We start from the raw sequence: 14,872 nt of genomic DNA, 5'->3' as shown, positions 1-14,872 counted from the left end.
CAGTAAGTATAAGGGAAGGAAACAGACACTTATGTTAAAAGAAAGACAGCTATAGGGGAGTAAACTAGAGATACTATTACCCGTAATCCACTGCTGATGATGTCACATATTACATCATTCATGACATGCTCAGTGACATCATCAGCAGAGGATTGCGGGTTTTTTGGCAACGTGCCTTATCCACGGTTTAATAACGCTGCCTTTTGCTTTATATAAGTTTTCAAATTGTATGAAATATATACCAATAGGTTGTTATGAACCTTTAGGTAGTGCTTTTCTTCATGAGGTCTGGTCGCTTCCATACACATACAGATGTTTCAAAGATGATCAAGAAGTTTATCTGAATGGAGAGGAATGCACTGAGACGCCAGATCATTCACTAATGTGTAGGCACATACAGTTACACGGTTCATGCAACAAACACCGACCAAATATGGCTTGCGTGTTGCAAGGCACGCCAGTTCCTGCTATCATCCCCACGTTCAAGTTGTTGGAAAATGGTAGTTATTTGATGCTCAATAATGAAGATTGTTCTGGGTTAATTAAAAGTATTCCTTTTATCGTAACAGTAAGTGAACGGGTTATTTGCTGCAGAAATGTTCTATTTCCTCCCACACATGAACATAGGGAGTTTTCAATCTCGCCACAAATACCAACCTTGGGAGCACATTTCAACGGCATGGCAAGAATAAGAGCTCTTTTGTCTCAGAGAGAGGTGGCCTTGAGTTCGGCCCGTGAAACTTTCGTGCTTCACATAGCGAACACCCGTACAGAGGTGCAGACCCTTTTCAATACAGATTTGCCTTTCCATTTCAGCAAGATGGTTCGGACTATCTTTAACGCGTCCTCCACAAAGGCCCTGGCGCACTTTTTTAAAGTTGTTACCAGTGGTCTCGTGACTTCATTTGAGAAAATCTTTGGAGTCATCCCTGCTTTCTTTCATTCTATTTTTTCCACTCTGCTTCGTGGATTCCCATTTTTACTTGCATTACCAGCGGACGCTCTTGTGCTTTTTTACATTTTTAAATATGGATGTCCCTCCTGTGCAAGCTCCCGCCCTGCAGCTGCTGACACTGTTCCGCAATCGCATGCTAGAATATTATGGCACAATGCCGTTGGCGATATTAAGCACGGCATATGGATTATCTTTTCGATTCTCCTACTTCACCTGTGTCCAGCCTGTATTTCACTGCCTGACCTGTGATTTCGATTGGGCCATTGATTTGTGTCTCTGCGGACCGGTTTCTCCTGACGTCGACTTTAATCAGCTGATGACTCCTATCATTACTCACGAGTTGGTTTGTCCTGGCGAAAGGATTATGGCTGTGGCATTGATGCATGGACTAATTGGTCCCTGGAATTTACTGGCGGCAACACAGTCTTTCTTGGAACAGAGCTTTCTTGAAAACCCACCGAGCTGTCCTCTGATGGTGATAGAGGATCCGGTGCTGGGAGAGCACGTATGTTCTTTTCCGCTTTTAAATTGGATGGCTGAACTCTTTTCGGATGAAGACGGTGACTTCCTATTGGAGGCTGTTGCAGCTTATTTTGCATACACAGTTATGTCATAGACCTTTTTCATGTTTGATATGCTGAGTACTAGCATTTCATTGACAATTCATTGACTTATTTGTCAAGTTTTTATTATTTAGCTTGCCTATTGGCTTAAGACTCGATAAAGTACTTGGCTGTTTTATTTTTCTTTAGCATTAAATTTTCCTAGTTTTTAATGCTTTACCTTGCGGACCGTCCACATATAAACTTGCAATCTGCTCTCATGAGATGGCACTTCTATTATCTTATTCAGTTCGTTTCCGGATCATGGGGAGGTGTCATCTAGGTCCTGGATATCTTTACACCGTGTTAAGTTAGCATGGGCTCATTACCGGTTTAAACGCCATTTTTCCTTTTTTGCAACTTCTGCACACGACACTTAGTTGTTGCTTTAGCTTTCAACCTAGTAGTTCATCGTGGTTTACATGAGAATAATATGTTATTACTCTACTATCTGCTTTGCTTGTTAAACTATATCTGTACAGCGAGTGCTGAAGTTTCAAGAACAACACGATACAGAATTGTTATGAGGTCTGATCTCCACGACTTCATACTCATAACATAAGTGCAACTTCTGCCAATTCTGGGCATGAGGCGGGTTTTATATTGCTTTGCCGAACACACATACACAACAGTTGATGCGGTTCACATGAAGAGAGAGCTGGTGTATGCTGATGTGATTCCTTCAAATCTAAGACACTAAAGTATGGGCACGCCCTAAACCAACACAAAGAGACCTTCTTAGCAAATAATATAATATGTGTATTAGGGAGGGTGAGATATAAGCAGCCGCGGGCCGTGGAGGGAGTTACGGTGGGGCAGGGAGGCGGGGAGGAAGAGGGGCAGGGTGGAACCCTCTCCACCCTGCCCCTCCCCCTCCCCGCCTCCCTGCCCCACCGTAACTCCCTCCACGGCCCGCGGCTGCTTATAAGTGTTGCTAACTCTTATTCATTTACAGCATGTTAACATACTGTCACCATTCGCTTTTTATGTACTAGTAACTATGCTGGTAATTTTGCTACTGATAATATGTGTACTTGTATTATCTAAGATACTACGCCTGAGAAGACGGCATTAGTAAATAAACATTTCAAATACACATGTGTTCTTCTTAACTCCATGTTCTGGTTTCTAAGAAATATATAACGACCGACTGTTCATGAGTTCCACGTATCCTGAGGTACTATAAGTTCATATTCTGGATTGTCTAAACATTGAGAGTTTGTTATATCCAATGTGACACTGTACCTAGCTTGCTAAGGGGTTTTGATTACTAAGGTGAGTTTTGGGACACCCTAATTCGCCGAGGTTCCAATCCTCTGTCCACAGTTCTGTGTGAGAACAGAAACCCTGCAACAGGGGCACCCCTGAGCCTTGCTGGAGCTTCATCACACTTGCGATACAACTCCAGCAATGCGCCACCTTTACGGCACAGATACGTCACGCATCTGTGCTGTTTTTGCCCCATGATGCGCCGCATTGTAAATGCAGCACACCATAGGTGACGGAACAGCGGCACAGAATGACTAACACATCCCTGGTGATGCGCCAGTCATCATAAATCTATCCCTATGCTTCTTATCTTGTTAGAGATGAACCGCCATATGTATCATCAAAGTTTTTTGCATTTCCTAAATAGCGAACTTTAAGGAATAAATAGCGATTCTTTACCATTCCTAGTTTGCGATGACCTATTTGCTAATTACAAATTACCCATTCATTTCCATGCAGCAGGAGGCCCATAGGAATGAAGGTGCAATTTGCGATTAGCAATTACCTCATCGCAAATTACGAATTTTTCCGAGGGTGCAGGGGTGTCTCAAGAACACCCTGCTGCACCCCTGAAAAAGAAATTTGGGGGCATATGGCGCACATAAATTTTGAAAACATTCCTTTACCTCAAAAACGATTTTCAACTCATAATTTGGAGACGGAGAAACAGCGGCCCTCATCCTCCTGGACCTCTCCGTGGCCTTCGACACTGTCTGCCACCGCACCCTAGTACAGCGCCTTGGCAACATCGGAATCCAGGACAAGGCACTGGAATGGATCACCTCCTTCCTCGACGGAAGAACACAGAGAGTCCGCCTACCACCGTACAAGTCAGAGGCCACCGAAGTCATCTGCGGCGTCCCTCAAGGATCCTCACTGAGCCCCACCCTCTTCAACGTCTACATGAGCCCCCTCGCGGCCATCGCACGCCAACACAACCTCAACATAATCTCCTACGCCGACGACACCCAGCTGATCCTCTCCCTGACCAACGACCCCGCCACCGCCAGAGCCAACCTGCACGAAGGGATGAGAGAGGTAGCCGAATGGATGACGACCAGCCGCCTGAAACTGAACTCGGACAAGACGGAGGTCCTCATCCTGGGCTCCTCGCCCTCCGCCTGGGACGACTCCTGGTGGCCCCCCGCCCTGGGCACCGCACCCAAACCGACGGACCACGCACGTAACCTGGGCTTCATCCTGGACTCCTCCCTCTCCATGACCAGACAAGTAAACGCCGTCTCCTCGTCCTGCTTCAACATCCTGCGCATGCTACGCAAGATCTTCCGGTGGATCCCCACCGAGACGAGGAAGACGGTCACCCAGGCCCTCGTCACCAGCCGACTGGACTACGGCAACGCCCTTTACGCCGGAACCACCGCCAAGCTCCAGAAGAGACTCCAGCGGATCCAGAACGCCTCGGCCAGACTCATCCTCGACATCCCCCGACGCAGCCACATCTCCGGACACCTGAGAGATCTGCATTGGCACCCGGTCAACAAGAGAATCACCTTCCGTCTCCTCACCCACGCACACAAAGCCCTACACGACCAAGGCCCGAGCTACCTCAACAACCGGATCAACTTCTACACTCCCAACCGCCTCCTCAGATCAACCAGCCACGCCCTCGCCGCCGTCCCCCGCATCCGAAGAGCGACAACAGGAGGAAGGTCCTTCTCCTACCTGGCCGCCAAGACCTGGAACTCACTCCCGACCGACCTACGCCTGACCCAAGACCACCTCTCCTTCAGGAAGAAGCTCAAGACCTGGCTGTTCGAGCAGTAACGGCACCCCCCCCCCCAACCCAGCGCCTTGAGACCCTACGGGTGAGTAGTGCGCTCTACAAATTACCTGATTGATTGATTGATTGAAAACACTGCACATGGGGAAATGACTTAAAATGTCCTTAAGACACATAAAAGCGTTTTTTGATTGCCTTTGCAGCATGTTTCAGTCACCTTTAACATGCCTATGTAACGCAAACATTCAAAATCTAAATTTGCCATGCACAGGTGGGAGCATATTTACAAGCAATTTGCTCCACAGACAAACTTCTTACATTGAAATGGGAAAAATAACATCAGAGACTCTCAATTACCTTATAAAGAAGCAGACACCATTATGTCCTTCTCATCAATATTAAAACCATTGCTTTTTCTCAAAAACGATTTACAAGTCATAATTTGAAAACACTCCACAGCTCCTATGCACATAAAAGCCCTGTCAGTACTAATACTTCACATTTTCTCCAATTACAATTTCTCAAAGAAACAAAATCTATTTGTAAAACACTTGAGACAAAGCAACATTTGAAAAACACAACTTTCTTCATAATTTTCTCCTTAAAGCACACTATTTTCTATCTAAATTAAAGAAATCTTTTCTCACCTTAGCAAATACTTTGAGTTTCAAAACAGTCTCAGAAACACACCAATTTGTCTTCAGCAGAGCAAAAGGTATGCACTCCAGAGTCTGCAGCTATCAAAAGCACAGAAATGCTGTAATTCCTCACACATATCTCTCATGTCACCCAATCAAAACTCTTCCCTCACTTTTTTTCAAAGCAAAACCCTTCCCCCCTCTGCCCCCTCTCTGCTTTTTCTGCATAGCAACCACCTCTTGCAAGACCTCTGGTGTTTCCAAGTTCACACAACAATGTTGCAATTGAACTCTGAACTCTCAGTGCACCTGCATATCCAGAGCATTCTTTCATTTAATGATTTTTTCTTCGCCACTCAAAATACATCTTTCAACGAACTCATCCATGCACACTAACTTTCTGTTTTCAGCAATCAAAATCCACCAATCACTCTTACTGCTTCATTAACACAGAAACTCCTCAGTTTTTTTCATTTTACACTCTCATTTTTTCAACTGCCATTTCATTGCCACACTTCATCTGACTGCAGGAGAACCTTCTCTCGCCATGTTTTCTGTCTGGATTGTTGGACATAGTTATATCTATTGGGCTCAAAGGTACGCTGAAAACAGGAATTTACCTAACCTCAATTTACAAGATGTGGAAATTAAGTGGTTTGGCCACAGAGGATTAAAATGTCACCAATTGATACCATTGGTGAAAACCTTTATGCATTTGCCAAAACCTGACCTGTTAATTGTGCACTGTGGAGGTAATGATTTGGGCACTTTGACTGGGGTAGGTCTGGAAATGCTTTTAAAGGACACCTTTGAGCAATTGATGGCACTTTTTCCTCAGACTGCCTTGGTATATTCAAATATATGCCAAAGACAAAAATGGAGGTGGTCGAACCAATTTTGTCCACAAATTGAGAAATCGAGGAAGCATGTAAACAAATCTGTTTCAGCTTACATGAGAGACCATGGAATGGGCTCCCTGTACAACAATAACTTGCGTTACTACATGCAAGATATCTACAGAGGAGATGGAGTTCACTTCTCAGATGAGGGCAACAGAATTTTCACTCTGAATTTAAGACTGTGCATTGGTACCTACTTATAAGTACCTAAATGTACCATAAACCCAAAAGCTCTTCTCAGAGCTACCCTACATCTGATCACTCACAATTATTACTTTACTCTAACTTTTTTCACTAATTTTCAAGAAAGTACGCTCCCCAGAACGCTTCCCGGTTCGCGAACCGGGCGCACTTCACGCAAAAAAACTAAAAAACGGTTTCTTTTTTTTTTGCCCTGCGAGACCCTTTCAAAGCCTCCACATCAAACCTAGGGGGTCAGGGACGATCTACTATGCCCCCTTATGGTCATTTGCCCCTTCGCTTTGGCCTCCTCTTGTCTCTCGATCCTACCGAGAGACAAGATGGCGGCCGCTACGGACTGTTTGGAATGTTTACAGACGCCGAAGAACCAATCAGCTTCGCAAACCTCCGTAACGCGAAAAGTACGCGAAGCGGAGCGCTGTTACAGATATATATCTTTTTTTGAACGTTAATTTCTCAAAATCCACTGGAGCACATATATTGAGACCTAGCAAAGGCACATCGGGCTACCAGTCCCTAATATTTTACCAAGTTTCGTGCAAATCCATTCAGCCGTTCGATTATTATTATTATTTTTCTTTTTGCCCCGCGGGGCCCTTTTAAAACCTCCACATCAAACCTAGGGGGTCAGCGAGGATCTACTATGCCCCCTTATGGTCATTTGCCCCTTCGCTTTGGACTCCTCTTGTCTCTCGATCCTACCGAGAGACAAGATGGCGGCCGCTACGGACTGTTTGGAATGTTGACAGACGCCGGAGAACCAATCAGCTTCGCTTCACAAAGCTCCGTTGCGCGCAAAGTACGCGAACTGGAGCGCTGCCCGGTCCGCTGTTACAGATATATATCTTTTTTTAAACGTTAATTTCTCAAAATCCACTGTAGCACATATATTGAGACCTACAAAAGGCACATCGGGCTACCAGTCCCTACAATTTTGCCAAGTTTCGTGCAAATCCATTCAGCCGTTCGGGCTAAAAGTGAGGCCAACCGCCCTATGGAAAACTCAATGTTAAAAACACGTTTTGGGACCCCCCTTTTTTCTCGGCCCCCCCTTGACGAACCCCCCCCCCCAAATTTTCAAAGGCTGCTCAGAAACAAAATGTGCCATTTTCCTGAAAAATTCAGCCAATTCCGTCCACAAACGCCAAAGTTATTAGACATAGAATTTTCAAAAATCCCATAGAGAAAAAATCCTAACTATATATACCTACTGGCGACCGCCAGTAGGTAATACATATATTTCCTAAGTATATGCATATAGCTTGTAGCTTGAGGTACAAATATTGATCCCATCTCAATACCTGCATTTCTAAACTATACAGAAACATTTAACAAACATGGGGCCCGATTCACAGAACTAGCTTAAGACAAAATCCTAAACTTACTACCATTTTGGTATTCACAGAAGGCACTTACTCATTTTGGTATTCACAGAAGGCACTTACTCATTTCGGTATTCACAGAAGTTAGGAGTCCTACCTTTAGGACTACCTTAAGTGACAGTTATTTTAAATGTAAAATATGAAACCATTTATGCACTTCTTTGAAATTCAATAGTGTCTACCATAATTAAGCATGGCCATAACCCTCTCCAAGTAGAATGAGACATTCGGGCACTGGTACTTTTGTTTTTATCCTAGTAAACAGAAGTGTAGATTCACTGCTTCACAAATATTGGGATAGAATGCTGACAGAATTATCAGCTGGCGGAATCCAAACCTGTGCACAGCTGCTACATCTGGATTATAAGTCCTTAGTATGACTTGGAGTACCCTATCAATGCTCCTGTTAATGATCATTCAAATGGTATTAGTAGTATTTAGTAGTAGAAAATCAATTTCTAGTTGGATATTCTATTTTCCTAGCACCCTAACTATGCAGACAAAGCTGCCACAGGAGTGTCCAAGCTCCTGCATGCAATAACAATTCTCAAAAGGATCCCACTTTCTGAATACTCTATTTATATCCACAGCCATTACCCTAGAATATTATATAAATCATGAACAAATAAACATCAGTAAATCTACAAAGACAGATCACACAGTACATAAGCTCATGCAAACGTAAACTAGCAACACACATGACTTAAACATCATAGGTCAGGAAAATGACAGAAGGAGCTCAGCAGAACGACTAGAAAGTTAGTATATGAAAAGCTGCCGAACGCTACCCACATTCCTAACCAAAATCCCATACAATTGCACAAAAATACTATACAGTTCTTGTGATCCTTCTTATTTGTACAATATAGTTATATATAAACACCGAACAGAATTACTACATGCATACGTTGGGCTGGTGCAGTCTTGTAAAAACTTAGAGGTAGGGAAAACGCTAGATAAAGAACACCTGTAAGATATGCCTGTATCATATGAATGGCAGGTATTCCTTTCTAGGTAACTTTGAATATTTTTAAATAAAACCATATTAAAGCATGAAATAGCATGCTAAGAATTGCTGTAAAAGATCTGCTATTTCCTGTTTAAAATCTGTATACATTCATGCATTCATATTGCATGTGCATGAAATTTGCTTAGGAATAACCCCTTTATTCATTTTTATTGATACATACAAACAAATATTCACCTAATTAGCATTGTTTTTTTGCTCTCTAACTCAGATTCCGAAGCACAAAGTGACTTTATTTTAGAAGTTTATCGTATATCACCAAATGCAGAATTTATGGGAGTCCATATATGCCCTGACCGTTGGAAGCGGCAATACGATGCAGTGATATTTCTCGTTGTAAATTGAGTGGTGCCTAATGAGATTGAAGCCCTTTAATAAAGTTTTAGCTGTGAATTGGGCATTTGAATAGTGGAATGCAGAGATGTAGCAGATACGCATTTAACAGTACTTTTCTAATTCAGATTCATCACTGCAAAGATCAATATTTGTTGTGATAGGCTGAGAGGGAAAAAGAACACATCACAATTCCATGACTATACCACTGGGGACGACAAACCACACGGCAGCTCATTAGTAATCAATGCCTGGATTTAATGTCACACAAGCGCCTCACTGTATAAATAACAACTTTCATTGTCTTACTCCCTGAACGTTTAGTGCTACTACCAATTGCCTTATTCAACTACAATCAGCTGTGAAGGCTTTAAAGATCCCCATGAGGAAAAAAACACCCTCAGTCCCACGGAAACCAGAGGAAAATAATAGAATAATCTTGCCGGTGATAGTCAACAAATGTATATGCAGCATGTATCCATAAGGGTAAGGTTAATTCACCACATAATCTTTGTTTGAGTTGTACTACAAACCCTTAATCCATTTGCTACAATCTTGCAACCATTTTGAAAATGACTTCCAATAGTAGCATTATTCTGAGTAAGTCCCATTTTTTTCTCAAGGAACTATAAAATAATAAAAGAATAGCCTGGCACCATTGTAGTCTGCTATAGATCAATGTACAATTAAGAACAAATATGTGTACTCATTCCACTGACCATGGTAAAGTCGAATTGCTGCAAAATTGATTTAATCATTTATAATAATTTATAATCAATCTTTGAATGTGACCTCACACATTACATTTACTGTTCCTCCCATTATGGATCCTGCACACTTATTCTCCTTCCTCCACCTTTGCTCAGCGGTTACATATGAAGCTGACTGAGCAACACATCCCTAAACCATATAACCTGATGAAAATAGAGCCATATTCTTCTATGTAGCTCTGGTAAGAATACAACAGTGAAAGCTTAATCCAAATTAAAGCAATACATTTATAGTACACAATTTCCTTTCAAGACAGAGGTTTAAAATGTATGCTAAGCAACCCACTTAGCGCAAGTCACTGACCTTGTAAAAGTACATGACCTAGTATACAAACTACATGGCCTCATACAACTAACATAACACCATTTGTATAATAGGTTACTTTTTTAAACTAAAAAAAACATTCGTTATACTAAACTGATCAGTGCAATAGCCTGTTTGTTCTAGTAACACAGTAGAACCCAATGTATTGAATTATCTCACTTTCAATGCACAGAACATCAGACGACTGATATATGTATAAAAATAGAACCATAAAACAGCTATTAATAGACCTGAGATTTGTAAAGAATGTAAATAATGTAACTAAACTCATTCACCATTATCTTTCACTTGAAGTAAGATTTGAAAGCTCCTGAAATGTGTCTGAACCTATTGGCAAACTGGATGAAACATTGTTATTCTATAATGTGGATTCTGTACAGTTTAACTATTTACCTCCGTATTTCTGAGAGGGCTACTAAGAAATCTATAGCATGGGATCTAGAGCATGTACTCAGTCAATATTATTTTGCTTCTTGCATAAATCCCTATTTTAGTGCCAATCCTAAATGTGTTAAGTATGACCTGTCTTCCATTTAGTTGGTCCAATAATCCTGAGGGAGGTCACAATTTGTTTAGCTTGAGGCCAAAACCCTGTTGTGGTGTTGATGTTTTGTATTGTTTTATCTGTTTTGTTGGTGCTGTGTAGTGGAATCGCTATGCAGTTAATAAATGGTTGCTTCCTTGCCTTCTGCCTTTTTGGTCCATAGGCACTACTGAATATGCTATCAATCAATCAATCAATCAATCACAGGATTTGTAAAGCGCACTATATACCCGTGAGTATGTTGAGGCGCTGGGGGTGAGGGGTGCTGCTACTGCTCGAAGAGCCAGGTCTTGAGAAGCCTTTTGAATGTGAGCAGGTCTTGGGTCAACGTAGGTGGGTGGGGAGGGTGTTCCAGGTCTTGGCAGCGAGGAAAGAGAAGAATCTGCAGCCGGAGGTCGCTCGTTGGATGCAGGGGACCATGTCGAGAGCGAGGCCAGCGGAGCGGAGCTGGCGGGTGGGGGTGTAGAAGGTGAGTCGTCTGTTGAGGTATGCTGGTCCGCTGTTGTGGAGTGCCTTGTGTGCGTGGGTGAGGAGTTTGAAGGTGATCCTCTTGCTGATGGGGAGCCAATGCAGGTGTCTCAGATGGGGAGTGATGTGACTGCGTTGGGGGGTGTTGAGAATCAGACATGCCGAGGAGTTCTGGATGCGTTGAAGCCGCTTCAGGAGTTTGGCCGGGATTCCTGCGTAGAGTGCGTTACCGTAGTCCAACCTGCTACTGACGAGGGCCCGGGTGACCGTTCTTCTCCTTTCGGTGGGGCTCCACTTGTAGATGCTGCGGAGCATGCGGAGGGTGTTGAAGCAGGAGCAGGAGACGGCGTTGACCAGCTTAGTCACGGAGACGGTGGAGTCGAGGATGATTCCTAGGTTGCGTGCATGGTCGGTAGGTGTTGGTGCTGTTCCCAGTGTGGTCGGCTACCATTTGTCTTTCCAGGCTGAAGGTGTGGATCCGAGGATGAGGACCTCCGTCTTGTCCGAGTTCAGCTTCAGTCAGCTGTTCCTCATCCATTCTGCGACGGCCTTCATTCCTTCACGGAGGTTGGTCTTGGCAGTCTGAGGGTCTTTGGTGAGGGAGAGGATCAGCTGGGTGTTATCAGTGTAGGAGATGATGTTGCGGTCGTGTTGTCGGGTGACGTGGGCAAGAGGGGCCATGTAGATGTTAAACAGCGTCGGGCTGAGGGATGAGCCCAGGGGTACGCCGCAGGTGATCTCGGTGGCTTCGGAGCGGAAGGGGGGAGGCGGACGCTCTGTGATCTGCCGGAGAGGAAGGAAGTGGTCCAGTCCAGGGCCGTCTCTTGAATCCCGGCTTCGTGGAGGCGTATTTGTAGTGTGCGGTGGCAGACCGTGTCGTAGGCGGCTGATAGGTCTAGGAGGATGAGGGCTGCTATTTCTCCGTTGTCTTGCAGGGTCCTGATGTCGTCGGTGGTGGCGATGAGAGCGGTCTCAGTGCTGTGGTTGCTTCGGAACCCGGATTGGGACGGGTCCAGGATGTTGTTCTCCTCAAGGTAGTGGGTCAGTTGTTTGTTGACGATTTTCTCTATGACCTTCGCCGGGAACGGGAGCAGGGAGATGGGCCGGAAGTTCTTGAGGTCCTTGGGGTCAGCCTTGGGCTTTTTGAGCAGGGCGTTGATCTTGGCCTGCTTCCAGCTTTCCGGGAAGGTTGCTGTCTCGAAGGAGATGTTGATCACTTTCCGGAGTTGGGGTGCGATGGCTATGTCGGCTTTGTTGAAGATGTGGTGTGGGCATGGGTCTGACAGTGATCCTGAGTGGATGGAGTTCATGATCATGCGGGTGTTGTCGTCGCTGATGTTGGTCCAGGAGAGCAGGCGGTTGGTGAGGGTTGTGGTTACGGGGGAGATGGAAACTGTTATTGTCGGGGTGGTCGTGACGTTGAAGCTGTCGTGGATGTCGGTGATCTTGCGGTGGAAGAAGGTGGCCAGCGAGTCGCACAGGTCTTGTGAGGGTGGGATGTCATTGGTGTTGGAACTAGGGTTGGAGAGTTTCTTTATGATGTTGAAGAGCTCTTTGCTGTCGTGTGCGTTGTTGTGTAGGCAGTCTTTGAATAAGGATCTTTTGGCTGATCTGATGAGGTGGTGGTGTTGGTGGGTGGTGGTCTTGTGGGTCGTGTAGCTGTCCGGTGTTCGTTCGCGGAGCAATTTCTTCTCCAGTTTCTGGCATGCTCGTTTGGAGGCCTGGAGTTCTTCAGTGAACCAGTTGGCTTTCTTGCTGGTGCGCCTGTTGGAGGGTTTCTTGAGCGGGGCGAAGGTCTTGACGCAGTCGCCGATCCATTGTCTGAGGTTGCGTGCGACGGTGTCGGGGTCGGTGGGTTGGTTCCGTGCAAGGGTTGTGGTTAGCTGGTCTTTTGTGACTTTGCTCCAGCAGCGGCGGGGCATCTGTTGGGTGCGGTGGTGCATGGTGGGCTTCCTGTAGGTAGTGGTTGCAGTGGTGGTCAGTCCAGTGGAGTTCGGTGGTGTGGTCGAAGGAGACGTGGGGGCTGGCACAGAAGAATGGGACAAGCGTGTGGCCGGTGGCGTGGGTGGGTGCAGAAACAAGTTGTCTGAGGCCGAGGTTGACGAGGTTGTCGATCAGGGTGGTGGAGTTGGTGTCGATGTTGTTCTCGAGGTGGAAGGTGCTACGTTACAGAAAGCAACTTAAAATTGTACATATTGAAACCACAGACAATAACAAATACTACTTGAAGTGTTCCAACTTGAAGAACTCAGTGAGTTATCACTGGTAATTTAAAAAAAAGGTGACAAAAAGTTGTCTTCCTGCCTTAAGCATTTGCTAACACTTTTCCTTCAAAACTGGTTCCGGAGAACATGGCGGCCGTGAGCTGAGCGGTCATTTGCCAATGCCGGCAGCTCTCTTGCTCTAGCTACATGCAGCACGCTGTAGTTAATTTACGGGGGTCCTGGTAAGCTTTTTTTATAAACCCTGTTTAAAACCTTTTAAAGTTCTTTTGATAATTCTATAAACTTTTTACCTGGGGATGGGTATAGAATCCCCGCTGGATCTCCCGCGCTGTTTCTCGGCTGCCCTGGAACTGAGGAGAGGCTGGGGGATTGCGGCACGCCGTCTCCTTCGAGACGGTCTCTCCCGAAGTGCATCCGGGAGAGTGGCAGGCAGGGACAGCACAAGGAGAGCTTCCGCGGTGTTCACGCTAGAGAGGGGGGCTGAAGGCGAGGAAACGAAGGCTACAAGAGAAGAATTCCCCACAGTGAAAGGCGGATGGAGCTCGACTGGTAACAGAGAGGAGCACCAAGTTTGTGAGGTATTGGGGTCCCGGGACATTCCTAAGTTCAGCAAGTCATCTCCACCGTACTGTTTGAGGCATGCAAATCGGAGGGGAGACTCCTTAATAGCTAAGTCTATATTTTCTACGCCGCCCACCCCTCCCACTAAAGATATACAGGAGGTCAAAATTAAAGAAATAGGGAAAATAATTAAAACTCCTAAAAACATCAAAAATAAATCAGTTAAAAAGGGCAGGAAATGTGGGGTAGTGCGAGATCTTGGAGCGGTACAAGAACCCAAAGTTCAGGAGTTTAGAGCAGGGAATACAGATACATACAAAGTACCCCTGGACATAAAAGATATATCAGTTAAAGGTTCAGAGGGCGGCATTGGAAAACACTCCTCTCCCTATCAGGAGTACAAAGCAAAGAGTGCTAAAAGTTCCAGAAAGAGAGGTTACCTGCAGATGTCAAAGTTAGAGTACCCCCTCTTTGAGATCATATTTTAAAGATCTCCCTCAGGTATTAGATGTAGTAAGATGTAGTAAAACAGGGAGAAGCCCTTAGGGAAGTCTCAGAGCAGGCAGGGTTAGTAAAGCAGCCTCCTTTTAATTTTGGTATGGATTCAGGAGTCCCTTCGCCTTTCACCTTTCATACTGCCACAAAAACACATAAAAATAACTACACAAACGTGTAACTGTTGAGATTGGTAAAAGTAGGTTCATACTCTATTCAGAGCCATTACACAAACTTATTCTATCATTCTAATTGTGTATTCCCAGGATACTGAGGCAGGATCCTGATGGCAGCAAATTTCATGAGCACAAGATCGAGGGATAAAATATCAAAAGGTAAGTCCGTATAGATTTTCTATACACACCTCCACATACATGTACCTTGGCAATATACACCTCTACAAGGTGCATAGATGTAGAGTTGAGAATAGTAAATCA

General features: G+C 44.7%; 1 protein-coding gene across 1 annotated transcript in view; it reads right to left on the bottom strand.

Moving 5' to 3' along the window:
• LOC144807826 (cytosolic carboxypeptidase 6-like) overlaps positions 1-14,872 on the bottom strand; it is an 821,625-nt gene that overhangs the window by 596,492 nt on the left and 210,261 nt on the right. The window lies entirely within an intron of this gene.

The sequence above is a fragment of the Lissotriton helveticus genome, chromosome 1_2 (genome assembly GCF_964261635.1).
Source record: "Lissotriton helveticus chromosome 1_2, aLisHel1.1, whole genome shotgun sequence".
Taxonomy (NCBI): Eukaryota; Metazoa; Chordata; class Amphibia; order Caudata; family Salamandridae; genus Lissotriton; species Lissotriton helveticus.
The sequence above is the reverse complement of the archived record's forward strand: the minus strand, read 5'-3'. Positions and strand labels throughout refer to the sequence as shown.